This window comes from Pseudophryne corroboree, chromosome 4 (assembly GCF_028390025.1).
Source record: "Pseudophryne corroboree isolate aPseCor3 chromosome 4, aPseCor3.hap2, whole genome shotgun sequence".
Lineage (NCBI taxonomy): Eukaryota > Metazoa > Chordata > Amphibia > Anura > Myobatrachidae > Pseudophryne > Pseudophryne corroboree.
In genome coordinates this window covers 131,191,525-131,206,541 of record NC_086447.1, presented here as the reverse complement: position 1 = coordinate 131,206,541, position 15,017 = coordinate 131,191,525, and positions in this window count along the sequence as shown.

Below are 15,017 nucleotides of genomic sequence, written 5' to 3'. Positions count from 1 at the left end.
CAGATGCTAGTCACATAAAACCACATTCTCACGCCAGGAGAAGGGACCAGCGGCTAATGCCATACAAACCCAAAGAAGCTAAGTGTGTCAGGGTGGGCGCCCCGTGGAATCCAGTGTACCTCACAGAAAAATATTTAACCATGGTAAGTCTTACCATAAATCTACTTTTCTGCAGCGGGGTACACTGGGATTCCACAGGGAATAACATCGGGGATGTCCTAAAGCAGTTCCTCATGGGAGGGGATGCACTGTAGCGGGCACAAGAACCCGGCGTCCAAAGGAGGCATCCTGGGAGGCGGATGTATCAAAGGCATAGAACCTGATGAACGTGTTCCCTGAGGACCATGTAATCGCCTTGCACAATTGTTCAAGGGACGCGCCACGGCGGGCCGCCCAAGAAGGTCCAACAGACTGAGTAGAATGGGTCTTGATAGCAGCAGGAGCTGGAAGTCCAGCCTGCGTATAAGCTTGTGCAATCACCAATCTAATCCATCTGGCCAAAGTTTGCTTATTCGCAGGCCAGCCACGTTTGTGAAAACCAAAAAGGACAAAGGGAGAATCAGAGGGAGGCGGTTCTCTTCACATAGATATGGAGAGCCCGTACCACATCCAAAGACCGCTCTTTGGAGGACAAACCAGGAGAGATAAAGGCCAGAATCACAATCTCTTGGCTAAGGTGGAAAGACGACACCACCTTAGGTAGATAACCAGGGCGAGTTCTAAGAACCGCATGGTCACGGTGAAAAATCAGAAAGGGTGACCGACAGGATAAGGCATCCAAGTCTGAAACCCATCGAGCAGAGGCAATAGCCAGCAAAAATAAGACCTTAAGCGTAAGCCATTTCAGGTCCACAAACTCAAGAGGTTAAAATGGAGACTCTTGTAGGGCATTCAGAACAACATACAGATCCCATGGAGCCACAGGAGGGACATAGGGAGGTTGAATCCGTAAATATACGTTATGGTAAGAACTTACCGTTGATAACGGTATTTCTCCTATGTCCACAGGTTCCACAGGATAACAATGGGATATGATGGAGTGATAGCGGATTGGCACCAAACGATCACAAGCTTTCAGTCCTCCCAGGATGCAATGGGCCCGTCCATAAATCCGCGCCCACTGGCTCAGGCAAATCAGTTGGATTCCAAAGCAATTAGGCAGGAGCATCATGTAGAGCCCTATTCAGGCGAGAAGAACACAGATGCACACCCTTCCGTACAAGAAGGAAGAGGTTTAGTGAGTAGAAAGATCCTCAAATCAGGTGCATCATGGTGGGATCCCTGTGAACATAGGAGAAATACCGTTATCAACGGTAAGTTATTACCATAACGTATTTCTCCGGCTGGGTCCACAGGTTATCCACAGGATAACAATGGGATTTCCCAAAGCAATTTAGTGGTGGGGACGCTCCTGATTGGACAGGAGAACCTTAGGCCCGAATTCAGCGTCATGAGAGGCAAAAGTATCCAAGGCACAATGTCTAATGAATGTGTTAATGGTAGATCATGTGGCTGCCTTACATATCTGTTCTGCTGAAGCACCATGTTGTGCTGCCCATGAAGGACCTACCTTTACGTGTAGAGTGAGCAGAGACATTACCCGGAACAGGGACATCAGCTTGAGAATATGCTTCTGAAATAGTCATTCGAAGCCATCTTGCTAGCGAGGCCATCCCCTCTTGTGAAATCCGTAGAGAATGAAGAGAGAATCTGTCTTTCTGATGGCACTGGTACGATCCACGTAGATCCTTAATGCCCGGACTACGTCCAGTGACGCTTCTCCCGCAGAAAGTCCCGATACCTGAAAAGCCGGGACTACAATTTCTTCATTAAGGTGGAATTTAGATACCACCTTCGGAAGATACCCTGAACTAGTTCTGAGAACTGCTTTATCTGGATAAAAAATCAAAAAAGGAGAATGACAAGACAGCGCTCCTAAATCTGACACTCTTCTAGTTGATTCCATAGTTAGTAGAAAGAGAACTTTAGCTGTCAGCCATTTAAGATCCACTTTATTAAGTGGTTCAAACGAAGCAACTTCAAGAGCTTTGAGAACTAAACTTAAGTCCCAAGGCACTGTAGGAGGAACAAAAGGCGGTTGAATGCGCAGCATTACCTGGGAAAAAGTACGCACATCCTGTAAATTGGCAATTTTCTTTTGGAACCATACAGTCAATGCTGATACTTGCACTCTCAAGGAAGCCACCTTCAAACCCTTATCCATTCCTGCTTGAAGGAATTCTAAGACCCTGGAAACTTGGAAAGATTTTGGGTCGATATTTCTTTCACTGCACCAATGAATACAGGCATGCCATATTCGGTGATAAATGCGAGCTGAGGAGTGTTTCCTTGCTCTGAGCCTAGTTTGAATTACCTGTTGTGAGAATTCTCTTGACTTCAGGATAGAGGTTTCAAGAGCCACGCCATCAATGACAGTCGATCCAGATTCCTGTGATAACAAGGACCCTGCATCAGTAGATCTGGACGTTGAGGGAGCAGAATTGGCGCATCCATCGACATCCTCTGCAGATCTATGTACCAATGCCTTCTGGGCCAAGCCGGAGCTATTAGAATCACGGCACCCTTTGCTTGTTTTATTTTCCTCACCACCCTGGGTAGCAGGATGATCGGAGGAAACAGATATGCCAGATGAAAGTCCCATTTCACTGACAAGGCGTCCACAAAGATCGTTCCGGGATGCTTTGTTCTTGACCCGTATGCTGGCACTTTGTTGCTCAGACGGGATGCCATGAGATCTATCTCTGGCAAATCCCACTTGTCTACCAGAGTCTGAAATACTTCCGGGTGTAGAACCCATTCGCTTGCTTGAATGGTGTGTCGACTGAGAAAGTCCGCTTCCCAGTTTAGGACTCCTGGAACGAACACTGCGGACAATGCTGGAAGATGGAGTTCTGCCCACTTTAGTATGTGACTTACCTCCTTCATTGCTGTTTGGCTGCGGGTTCCTCCCTGATGGTTGAGGTACGCTACTGCCGTTGCATTGTCTGAGTGGATCTGGACTGGTTTTCCTTGCAGAGTGTCCTTTGCCTGAATCAGTGCCACGTATATGGCCCGAAGTTCCAACAGGTTTAATGGCAGGCAACTTTTTTCTTTGGTCCATTGTCCCTGGAACCATAATTTTCCGGACACTGCTCCCCAGCCCCGACGACTGGCATCTGTTGTCAGGATCTCCCAATATGATATCCAAAAGGGTCTCCCCTTGTCTAGATGGGATGTCTGTAGCCACCAGGCTAATGACTTTCTTACCTTTTCTGAAAGTACTATGGTCTGTTTCTTTATTGTCTGATGTACACCATTCCATCTGGCCAGAATCAGATGCTGCAGAGGTCTTGAGTGGAATTGTGCATACTCCACCATATAGAATGTTGACACCATCAAACCCATCATTCGCATTGCTGCATGAATTGATATTGTTTGACTGTGTAACAACTCCTGAGTCCTTAACTGCACCTTGGATATCTTGTTCCAGGTAAAAATATTCTTTGCATACTTGAATCCAATACAGCCCCCAAGTGAATCATCCGTTGTGACGGAATCAGAGATGACTTTGCCCAATTTATGAGCCATCCGTGCTCCTGTAGACAAGCTATTGTCTGTTGGAGATGGCACAGGAGCAATTCCTGGGATTGTGCCAGGATTAAAAGGTTGTCGAGGTATGGAAAAATTCTTATCCCCTGCTTGCGGAGATAAGATGCCATAACCACCATAATTTTGGTAAACACTCTGGGGGCTGTGGCTAACCCAAAGGGTAAAGCCTGGAACTGAATATGCTGCTGGAGGATGGCGAACCTGAGATAACACTGATGAGACAGTGCTATAGGAACATGTAGGTAAGCACAGAGCCGGATTAAGACCATGGGGGGCCCGGGGCACTTAAGAGAGTGGGGCCCCTAATAGAGAAGGCAGAAAATATATATATATATATATATACACACACACATATACATATATATATACATACACACACACACATATATATATATATATATATATATATATATATTTTTTTTTGCCTCCCCAAGCAGCACACCCCCTGCCACACCGCAGATCGGATCTCTCTTCCGTTCCGATCTGCGGTGCTGTGCTCCCCGGATCCCGTCCTCACTGCAGCAGCGGGCGCACAGACAAGACAGCTGAGCTGAGCGACGGCTCAGCTGTCCAATAAAGTATGAATGAAGCAGCCTGCCGCTCAGTCATTGGCTGGGCACGCAGGCTGTTTCATTGATACATTATTGGACAGCTGAGCCCAGTGGCGTAACTAGAAATTTTTCTCCCCCAAGCCAAAAAATCCTTCGGCGCCCCCCCCCCCCCCCCCATGCCCCCCGTAATTGGCACTAGCAAAGGTAGAAAAATGTGCACGCCGCAGGCGCGCGCCGGCAAAAAGGGTGTGTGGCTTTGTCGAAATGGGTGTGGCTTTGCGTGGAGGGCGTGGCATTGCAGGAAAAGACTAGCTTATACCCCAGTTTTGCAACCTGCACGCCCATACGTTGGCCACCACAGGAAAGAAAAATAATCCTGATTCATGCCCCTTACATTATTTGTAATTTTTCCTCCTTATAGTAATGCCCAGTATACATTATTCCACATACTGCAATGGCCCTTAGACATTATTCCACACACAATAATGCACATGACACAATATGCACACACTGTAATGCCCCAGACACATTATGCCACACACCGTAATGCCTGTGACACATTATGACAGGAATCGCAATGCCCGTTATACATTATGCTACACACTGCAATGCCCCTGATACATTATAGCACATACAATGTCTGTGACACAGTATGACACACACCACAATGATCCTGAGACATTATACCACATACCACAATGCCCGTGATATAGTATACAACACACCGTAATGCCTGATACATTATGACACACACCGCAATGTCCGTGATACATTATGCCACACACCGTAATGCCCATTACACATTAAGTTCTACAGTAAGGCTTCTAATTACTTTTAAATTACCTGCTCGTTGCCAGGGGTTTCATGCTCTTGGTTCCATGCACGGTGCCAGGGGTTTTCATGCTCAGGGTGTCATGCTCGTTGCCAGGGGTTTCATGCACTGGGTGTCATGCTCGTTGCTAGGGGGTAGTGCTTGTTGCTAGGGCCATGCTCCCAGTGCCACATATGCCCCCAGTGCCAGATATTCCCCTACAGTGCCAGGTATATGCCCCTAGTGCCAGATATTCCCCCACAGTGCCAGGTACATGCCCCCAGTGCCACATATACCCCCCCCCCCCAGTGCCACATATGCCCCCACAGTGCCTGCTCCCCCCAGTGCCAAATATTCCCCCACAGTGCCAGGTATATGCCCCCAGTGCCAGATATTCCCCCACAGTGCCAGGTATATGCCTCCAGTGCCAGATCTTCCCCCCACAGTGCCAGGTATATGCCCCCCAGTGCCAGATCTGCCCCCACAGTGCCAGATCTGCCCCCCACAGTGCCAGGTATATGCCCCCAGTGCCAGATCTGCCCCCCACAGTGCCAGGTATATGCCCCCAGTGCCAGATCTGCCCCCCACAGTGCCAGGTATATGCCCCAAGTGCCTGCTCCCCCCCTCCCCCATGTGTTGGAGGGACACGGAGCGCATCGCGCGTCTCTCCTATGTCCCTCCTGGCTCTCCCCGGGCTGGTCTAATACAGGAAGTGCCGGTTCGTGAGCCAATCAGAGCTCACGAACGGCACTTCCTTAGACCGGCCGGGGGAGAGCCAGGGAGGGACACAGGAGAGACGCGCGATGCGCTCCGTGTCCCTCCAACACAGCAGGGAGGGAGAGGAGACCGCAGATTGACATGAGGACGCTCGTCCGCATGTCAATCTGTTCTAAGGGAGTCGGGGAGCGGAGCACAGCACCGCAGATCGGATCGGAAGAGAGATCCGATCTGCGGTGTAGCAGGGGGCCCTTTTGGAAAGGGGGGCCCGGGGTACGTATCCCCCGGGCCCCCCCCTTAATCCAATAGAAACAGAAAGAGGCGATCTCCCAGCGATGCTATATATAGACTCCAGATCCGTAAATGTTCCTGTTTCTCAAACACAGAACACAACATACAGTATATCCGTTAACTGGTAATGATAATTTCCACAGGAATTCCAACGTCACTTTTCTCAGTGACTGACCTGTATTAAATAGGATGCATTCACATAAAGGTTTCTTTCATATTTCTTATAAACGACAGCCCACGGCTTATCTACACCAGGCTTACCTTTAGGATAAGCCCTATATGCACTGAAAGGTTTCTTTTCCAGTTCTCATTCGTGTTGGAAACGTTGTTATCTCCAATCAAATCTCTCCAAAATGACAGCAAATGGTGAAAAAAATGTCTTTATTCAAACAAACCCACCGATGATGTGGGAATAAAATCAAAGACAAGTAAAAACAAAAAATAAATAAAACACCACAAGAGGTACCCTAATTGCAGTAGGGGCCACTTCCAATGGTACCGGTAGGAAGGACAGGGTATACACTCCCAATTCAAAGGGGTTATAAAGAGAGCAAAAAGTTACCCAAAGATTAATGCCAACCACCGTAAAGAAGTACAGCCCAGGGTCCTCCTGTGGAACACCAACGCGTTTCGGATAAAATCCTTCCTCAGGGTATGCAATGGAAGTGACCCCCTAGTCACATTTATACCTGACTGTCCAAATCACATGTCCATATTGGCGAATCAGGTTACAATAATGCTAAACATACATACAACCTTACAATTTTGTTATACATATATCTTAAAAAACATATCCACATAAATATCACCATATTCTGCTGTCAATATAAAAGAAACTCCATAAAAAGCCATATAAAATCCCCAAATAACTTAATTGGTTGATACTATAGTCCAAACTGGATCCCTGGAATGGTCCTTTATTAGGGAAAAATCACCCTTATCCCAGGTGTCCATATCCGCAAATTACTCATGATCCTTTAATCACGTGTTACACATACTTCCGCCCACAGGCCATCAGCAATGCCGTATATATTCGTTTCCATGGCTACGGCACGTACTTTGTCCTTGCTACTCACGATCCGTCACAACCGGAAGGGGTCGTCACATGTCCGGTCTCACTTCCGGTGCTCGGACCGCAATGCGGAAACCAGTTGCCGCCCTGTTGAGACGCACGCTAATTGCTTCTTCCATCTCTATCACCACCGGAAGTGCTTATCACGTGTCTGGTCTCTTTTCCGGTAATTGAACCGCATTGCGGAAGTTTTGCTGCCGCCCAGTTGAGACGCACAACCATTTTCTCTTCCATAGACATAAAGTGATACAGGGAAAACGAAAAGAAAATATCAGTGGTTTTATTATTACTTATACCCCACAGATAGACTAAAAAACGTCCCAATTTTCAAAATATATTCAGACTTATATTTAAAACATTTTTTAAAAATTCAAGATGTTGTACAAAATACAAAATAACTTTGTGCAAAATACGCAATGGTCTTACTGTATCTTTATACCTGAAATATAATTTAGATATATATCTTATATATTTAGTTAGAGGGACTAATTTTTAAACAGATGACCTTCCTAAATTATACAAGTGACACATAATAATATGTATTCCCCCCTAGATGTTTCTTTATTTACTCTTCTGGTTTCACGTTTCCACTAGATTGGTTATACATTAACAGACCTACAGAAACCACTTGGTCTCGAAATCTAAATTGAGACCTTTTGGATGTAGTGTTTTTAGTTCGTAGATCTTTCTCATCTCCGCCCTCGCTAATCTATCTTCATCATCATTCTTGCGCCAATTCGAGTGGATACTCATAATTGCACAAAAACTTACAAGATGGTTGTTATTGCAATTATGTGTGTTTTCAAAATGGTTGGACACACTATGTGTTTCGAGGCCTTTTTTAATGTTACGGACGTGTTCCGCCATCCTCACCTTAAGTACCCTCGTGGTGCGTCCTATATACTGTATACCACACTGGCATTCTAATAGATATATACAGTTTTTAGTGGAACAAGTTAGAAACTGTTTAATAGGGTATACCATATTAGTTTGTGTGGATTTGTATTCTGTTATTTTATTACCATTTCCCTTACAGTTCCTGCACATAATGCACATCCCACATCTATAGAAACCTTTCGATTTCACCCTAGTTTGCATTTTTGGGGGGGCCACTACACTACTCACAACGTTCTCCTTCAAGTTCTTAGCCTTCCGATATATAAAGCTTGGTCGTTCTGATATATGTTCCCTTAACAAAGGATCTTTATTCAGAATATCCAAATGTTGTCTCATAATTTTTTCTATTTGTGTGTATTGACTATTAAAGTCTGTAATAAATGCTATTCCCCTAGTATTGCCACCATCCTTACTTTTAACTTTTTTCAGACACTTATCTCTATCCAAATTGGCACCGAGATCCCTAGCAGTTCTTATAGCCTCCAAATCGTATCCCTTTTGTTGGAACTGATCTTGCAAGATATTAGCATGCTTCTCGTATTCCTCAATATCTGTACAATTACGTCGAATACGATGGAACTGACTTTTGGGGATACTTTGCAACCAATTTTGATGGTGATTACTGGTAAAATCAATAAAGGAGTTGCAGTCGGTTTTTTTAGTATAATTACTGGTTTTAACTACTCCGTCTTCAACATAAATCCTCAAATCCAAAAAATTAACCTCAATCTCACTTATCTCAAAAGTAAGTTTTATATTGAATTAATTGTTATTAAGGTGCATACAAAAGGCATCCAAGGTACTACGATCGCCTCCCCATACAAAGATAATGTCATCGATATATCGATGCCACGACACCAGACTGGCGCCCAGCTGGTGGCCGTTCCATACTGCTTGCTCTTCCCAATATGCCATAAATAAATTGGCATAACTGGGCGCCAGTCTGGTGCCCATGGCAGTACCCATAAGCTGCAAGTAAAAATTGTCCTGAAACCAAAAAAAGTTATTTCTCAAAATAAGAGAAATGCCATCAAGGATGAATCTTTTTTCATTCTCATTCGTGCCCACTTGGTCCAAAAAGAATTCCGTAGCTGCCAACCCATGTTCATGCTCAATGATGGTATACAGCGATTGTACATCAGCTGTAACCATTAAAAAAACGGGCTGCCAGTTAACCTTCATCAATTTGTTAATGATGCTTATAGTGTCCCTTAAATAAGACTGGGTGGATTGGACTATTGGCTGTAATAATCCATCAATCGCCTGGGACAAGTTGGAAAGACATGAGTTGGTGCCAGCGACAATAGGCCGCCCCGGTGGTCTTTCACTATCCTTATGGATCTTAGGGAGGATATAGAGTACAGGTATTGAAGGGTTCTCTATAACAATCGACTTCATATCCTCCTCCTCAATGACCCCTTTGGATAGGTACAGAGCTAAGAATGATTTCAACTTGTCCATAATGCCATCTCCTGGATTTGTCCTTAGCTTTTTATATGTGTCCCCCTCACATAGTTGTCTGCAGACTTCCATGTTATAATCCTCCAGATTCATGATTACCACACTTCCCCCCTTGTCTGCAGGTTTTATTACTATATCCCTATTCTCTCTAAGGGACTTAATGGCCATCCTTTCCTCTTTACTCAAATTCATTTTCCTATTTGGTTTTAGTTTTACACTTTCCAAGTCATTCTTTACCGCTTTTTCAAATGCCTCGATAAAACACCCTTTCTTATGTTTAGGGTAGAACTTTGATTTCCTTTTAAGATTAAGTTTCCCTATATTGTGGGGAGTAGTTGATTCTGATCTATCACTAAAAAAAACTTTTTAAAGTGAGATTTCTAATGAATTTCTCTACATCCACAAACACGTTAAATTTATCACACCTATTTGAGGGAGAGAATTTTAGACCCTTTTCAAGGACACCAGTTTCATGTGCTGATAATTGATAATTACTAAGATTATAAATCTTGGTGTTCTTATTAGTACTGGTAGTTATCACAGAGTCAGTATCCTGCGTAATTTCTTCCCCCCCCATGTTAATGGAATTACTGGTGGATCCAACACAACCTTTACATTTATGTCTCCTACTTGAATTTAGTAATTTGAATTTACCTCCCCTCCTACCTCTCTTTCTTATAATTTTCTTTTCACCTATATCAGAGTCTATCTCCATTCCCTGTGTGACCTTCGACCCACATCTAAAAAACGTGATTGAGTAGACTGATATTCATAATCAGTTCCCTCCTCAATGTCGTTATGACGTCTATTCCCCCTATATGTGCGGTTGGGTCCATGTTCCTGCAGATAACCTGTATTTTTCCATGTGTTTCTTTCTTCCCTTTTTAGGGGCATCCTTCTATTTTCAAAGTCCCTCTTCTGATTGTATTCATTCCTATAGTTGTATGTATTTCTATATCTCCATGAACTGTCCACTGGCGATCTTTCTCTATTTCCTGTGTTTCTTTTTAGTACTCCTTTCTTCTGTCTATATTGACTTCCATGATTGTCCCGTGTGTTGGATGTATTTCTATCCTTAGATAGATTACCCAATTGTATATCCCCATCACACTTATTTCTTTTACATTCATCAGTATCTCTAAAATACTTTTTCTGTTTTTTATTTTTAATTTCCCTCTCTATCTTTTCTATTTTTCTAATAATCTCCTCCTCCAATGTTTTATAGTCCTCTGATTTGGAATAAGGTTCTACCAAAGATCGGAGGGAGCTGATCTCATCCTCTATCACCTTAAGGGTTTCGCTTTTTTCTTTAATAATAAGTTGCATAAGAGAATAAGAACAATCATCTAAGATTTTCTGCCAATCCTTCATAAAACTCCCTGATTCGTTATTGAATGAGGGAGTTTTTATAATTTTCAACCCTTTAGGGGTGAGACCTTCCGAACAATATTTTTCCAGGAAGGCCACCTCCCACCAAATCTTGCTCTCTCGTATGAGCAACTTTTCCAATTTCCCCATCGCGCTCTCTAAATGATCATCCTCCAATTCCACACTCTCATTCTCATTAAACAATAAGTCAACCTGAGCTTTTCTATTGGTTCGATGGGAAAACATATTTGAGGGCGGCAAGACACAATTTCAGTGCAAACAGACCAACTTTAGACAAAGATTTTGAAAAGTAACTTGCGCCCTAGCTTCAGCTCGGCAGATCTCCAAAAGGAGCACCACTCCTCTTTAAATACAATAGAAACAGAAAGAGGCGATCTCCCAGCGATGCTATATATAGACTCCAGATCCGTAAATGTTCCTGTTTCTCAAACACAGAACACAACATACAGTATATCCGTTAACTGGTAATGATAATTTCCACAGGAATTCCAACGTCACTTTTCTCAGTGACTAACCCCCCTTAATCCGGCTCTGGGTAAGCATCCTGTACATCCAGTGATAACATGTAATCCCCTGGTTCCATGGCCAAAACTATGGAGCGTAACGTCTCCATGTGGAACCGCGGTACCCAAATGTATTTGTGTAGCATTTTGAGATTGAGAATGGGCCGAAACAACCTATTTGGCTTCTGAACCAAAAACAGGTTGGAGTAAAAACCCTGTCCCCGTTGTGCAGGGGGTACTGGAATAATTACCCCTGACTGAAGCAACTTCTGAACTGCTTCTTGCAGGGCTCTGGCCTTTGCCTCTACCCGAGATGGGCTGTGCAGAAGACCCTTCAAGGAGGCTGCTTCTTGAAAGGAAAAACATAACCCAGAGATACCGCTTCTTGCACTCAGGCATCTGGTGTAGACTGCTGCCATATCTGTGCAAAATGAAGAAGTTGGACCCCTACCCTGGGGTACCCCAGGCGGAGGACCGCACCATCAGGCTGATGCTTATCTTCTAGTTTGGAAGCTGGCCCTCTGGTGGCCCAGTGCTTCTTTGCCTTACCAAACTTATTGTATTGGGGCTGCTTACGTTCACTTTTTACTTTTGCTTTTCCTTGCGACCGAAATGGCCGAAAAAACGGACCCGTAGGCCTGGGATTATATGTGGCGAGAAACCTGACTCTTGGATTCTGCTTCTGATTCCAGAATATCGGTCAATTCATTACCAAACAGAATATTCCCAGCAAAAGGCAAAGATTCCAGAACCTTTTTTGATTCTGAATCAGCTTTCCATGTACGTAACCAAACTGCTCTACGAGCAGCTACTGTTAAGGCTGATGCTTTAGAAGCAGTCGTACCCATATCTATTGCCGCTTCTTCCAAGAATACTGCAGCCTGTTTCATGTCAGCTATATGGGATTCTTGCTCCCTAGAAGGTGCTGAAAGCCCATCTTCCAGTACCTCAGCCCATTCAGCTACTGCTTTTGCCATCCAAGCTGAAGCCATAGCTGGCCTTATGACTGCCCCCCGACAGAGAAAATATGGTTTTCAAAAACCCATCCACTCTTCTATCAGTGACATCTTCTAATGACGTTGACGGGAAAGGCAATATAGATTTTCGCACTAATCGAATGACATGCATATCTACTTTAGAAAGCACTTCCCTTTTTTTTTTTTTTTTTTTTTTAAATATGTTTATTAAGGAAGAAAATGGAAATACACACACATTACCACAATAACTGTAGAATATTGACAATAGGAAAATACAAGGATATCAATGAAAATGATGATATATAGGAATGTATATCATAACATTTGTTCAAAACAAATCACATAAAAATTCACATAAGAGAGTAGGGGAGTCAAGGGGGAGGTTCAAAATGTAAAATGGAAGATTAACAACATTTAGTGTCAGCAAGAAGTCAAACAATGCGATCAGGAGAGTACAAGAGTTGAGGCTAAAAGGGCGGTGATCCCTTCATGAGTACCTCAGTATTGTACCATGTAGTATGTTTAACTACCTTGCGTATGTTGTCACGAGTTGACTGAGATAGGGTTACGATATAGGGCAGCCATATTGCAAAGAATTTGGAAGAGTTGGAGTCTGCTCTGAGAGAGCATTCTATCCAGTCCATTTGGTATAGATATGTCAATCTAGGATGCAGAAGGGTTATGGATATAGGGGTTTTATGTATCCACTGAGAAAGTATGGTCTTCTTGGCGGCTGCCGCAATCCGTGCTAATAACAGTTTATTACCTGGGGACAGTGAGAGACAGTCAGGATCGTACTGATTCCAGAAAGCCCAAATTAAAGTAGCCGTGAAAGAAATATTCAAGGTCGATGTAATGTAGGTACAGATATCTTTCCAGAACAATTGTATTACCGGGCATGACCAGAGGCAGTGGATGATATCAGCAACAGGAGAAGAACATTTGAAACATTGAGAGTTATCAGAGATGCCCGTAAGAAATCTAAGACGAGGAGTGTAGTATGCCCTATGCAAAATTTTTAAATGCATTTCTGAATAGGAAGAGGAAACTAAATGTTTATTAAGTAGTAAGTGCCAGCGTATTACAGTTTGTAGATCAGTTCCCGGCAAGGTATCCATCCATTTAGCTAGGCCTGTAGTTTGACTATTCAGATCTATCTTACGTCTGGTGTATGCATAAATAAAGGATGTGGGGCAAGGAGAGTGAGGAGTCAATCGCAATTGGGTGTCTAGGGGAAAGTTGTAGTCTGCAGGCCGTAAGTGTGTTATCAGTCGCGTTGCAAAACTGCGGGCTTGAAAATATACAAAGAGTGGTATATGTAGGTTCGGAAATCTGAGTTTCAATTGAGACAGGGTGAGTACTTCGGTGCAGGTGACATTCAATAGTTGATATATCAAACGCAAGCCGTGAGAATACCAATTTTTGATAATCGCGTCTGTCTCCCCTCCTTGAAAGTCTGGATTATTTAAGAGTGGTTGGAATAAGCAGCTGGTCACTGTAAGTCCCATGCGTTTTCGAATTGGGTCCATGCCTTACACGGGGAAAATAATAATGGATTCGAACGGAAGGGTTGCAATGAGTCAGGAAAATTTTATATGGAAGGCAGGTTACCATGAGGTAGCATAGATTGCTCTAGTGATAAATTAACATAGTTGGCAGAGCCTCCAACCCAGTCAATAGCATATCTGTAATTAGCGGCCAGAGAGTAATCTTCTGGGCATGGCAAGTTCACCCCCCCCCTGCGTAGTTGGTTGTTTCAATTTAAAAAGGGCTATGCGTGGGCGTTTATTCTCCCAAATAAAAGCATTAAGGGATTTATTAATTGTTTGGATGTCGCGTTTAGCAAGAAGAAGCGGAAGCATTTGGATCGGATATAGTAGACGGGGGAAGGAAATCATTTTGTATAAGTGGCATCTACCTTGATATGAAATTGGTAAATTTTGCCATCGTGCAAAATCGTCCATCATTTTATTAATAGAATGAGAGAAATTTAGTGTGTATAGATCGGCTAATTTGGATGAAAAACGTAAGCCTAGGTAGGTTATAGAGCTAGCGGCCCATTTGAAAGGGAATCGGGAGCCCCAATTTTGTGTAGTTTTAGGGCCTAGAGCCAGTGCCTCTGTTTTATCAAAGTTGATTAGGAAGCCCGAGATCAAATGAAAATCATTGAGTATGGCTTGTCAGGAATCGGCGCTCTGCTACGTCTCACTTACCAGCGCGCTGGTGTGCGGGCCTCCGGAGGTCTTGTCCCCAGTTGCGGCTGCATGGGTGTAGTAACCGCGAGCGTTCTATTTCACATTGCTGAGTACTTCTGAGTCTGGTCCTGTGTGGGTTTTGCGGCGTGCCGGTGTCCAGCCTGTGTGGACGTTACCATGACACCTGCACGCAGCTGATTCTGATGTTCAATCCAGCTTGTATCTCCGCCTGCAGTTTGTGTCCAATCACTGCTGGGCAGGAGGTATAACTTCCAGCTTGTGGCTCTCTCACATTGTCTCGGACAACAAGTCACACACCGTGTGGCTTAGTTCTTCTGGTTCCTGTTTCCAGCGATCCCCGTGGTTACTTCCGTTTGTTCCAGTCTTCATTCTCACAGCTCTCCTGTTAAACTCCGGACTCCAATTCCATCCAGCCACAATCACCAGCAGCAGAGACTCTCCTCAGGTGTTCGTATTACCATCTCACTTGTACACTGGCTATCTGTATTCCATCCGTGCATTTCAGCAGTATTACTATTGATGG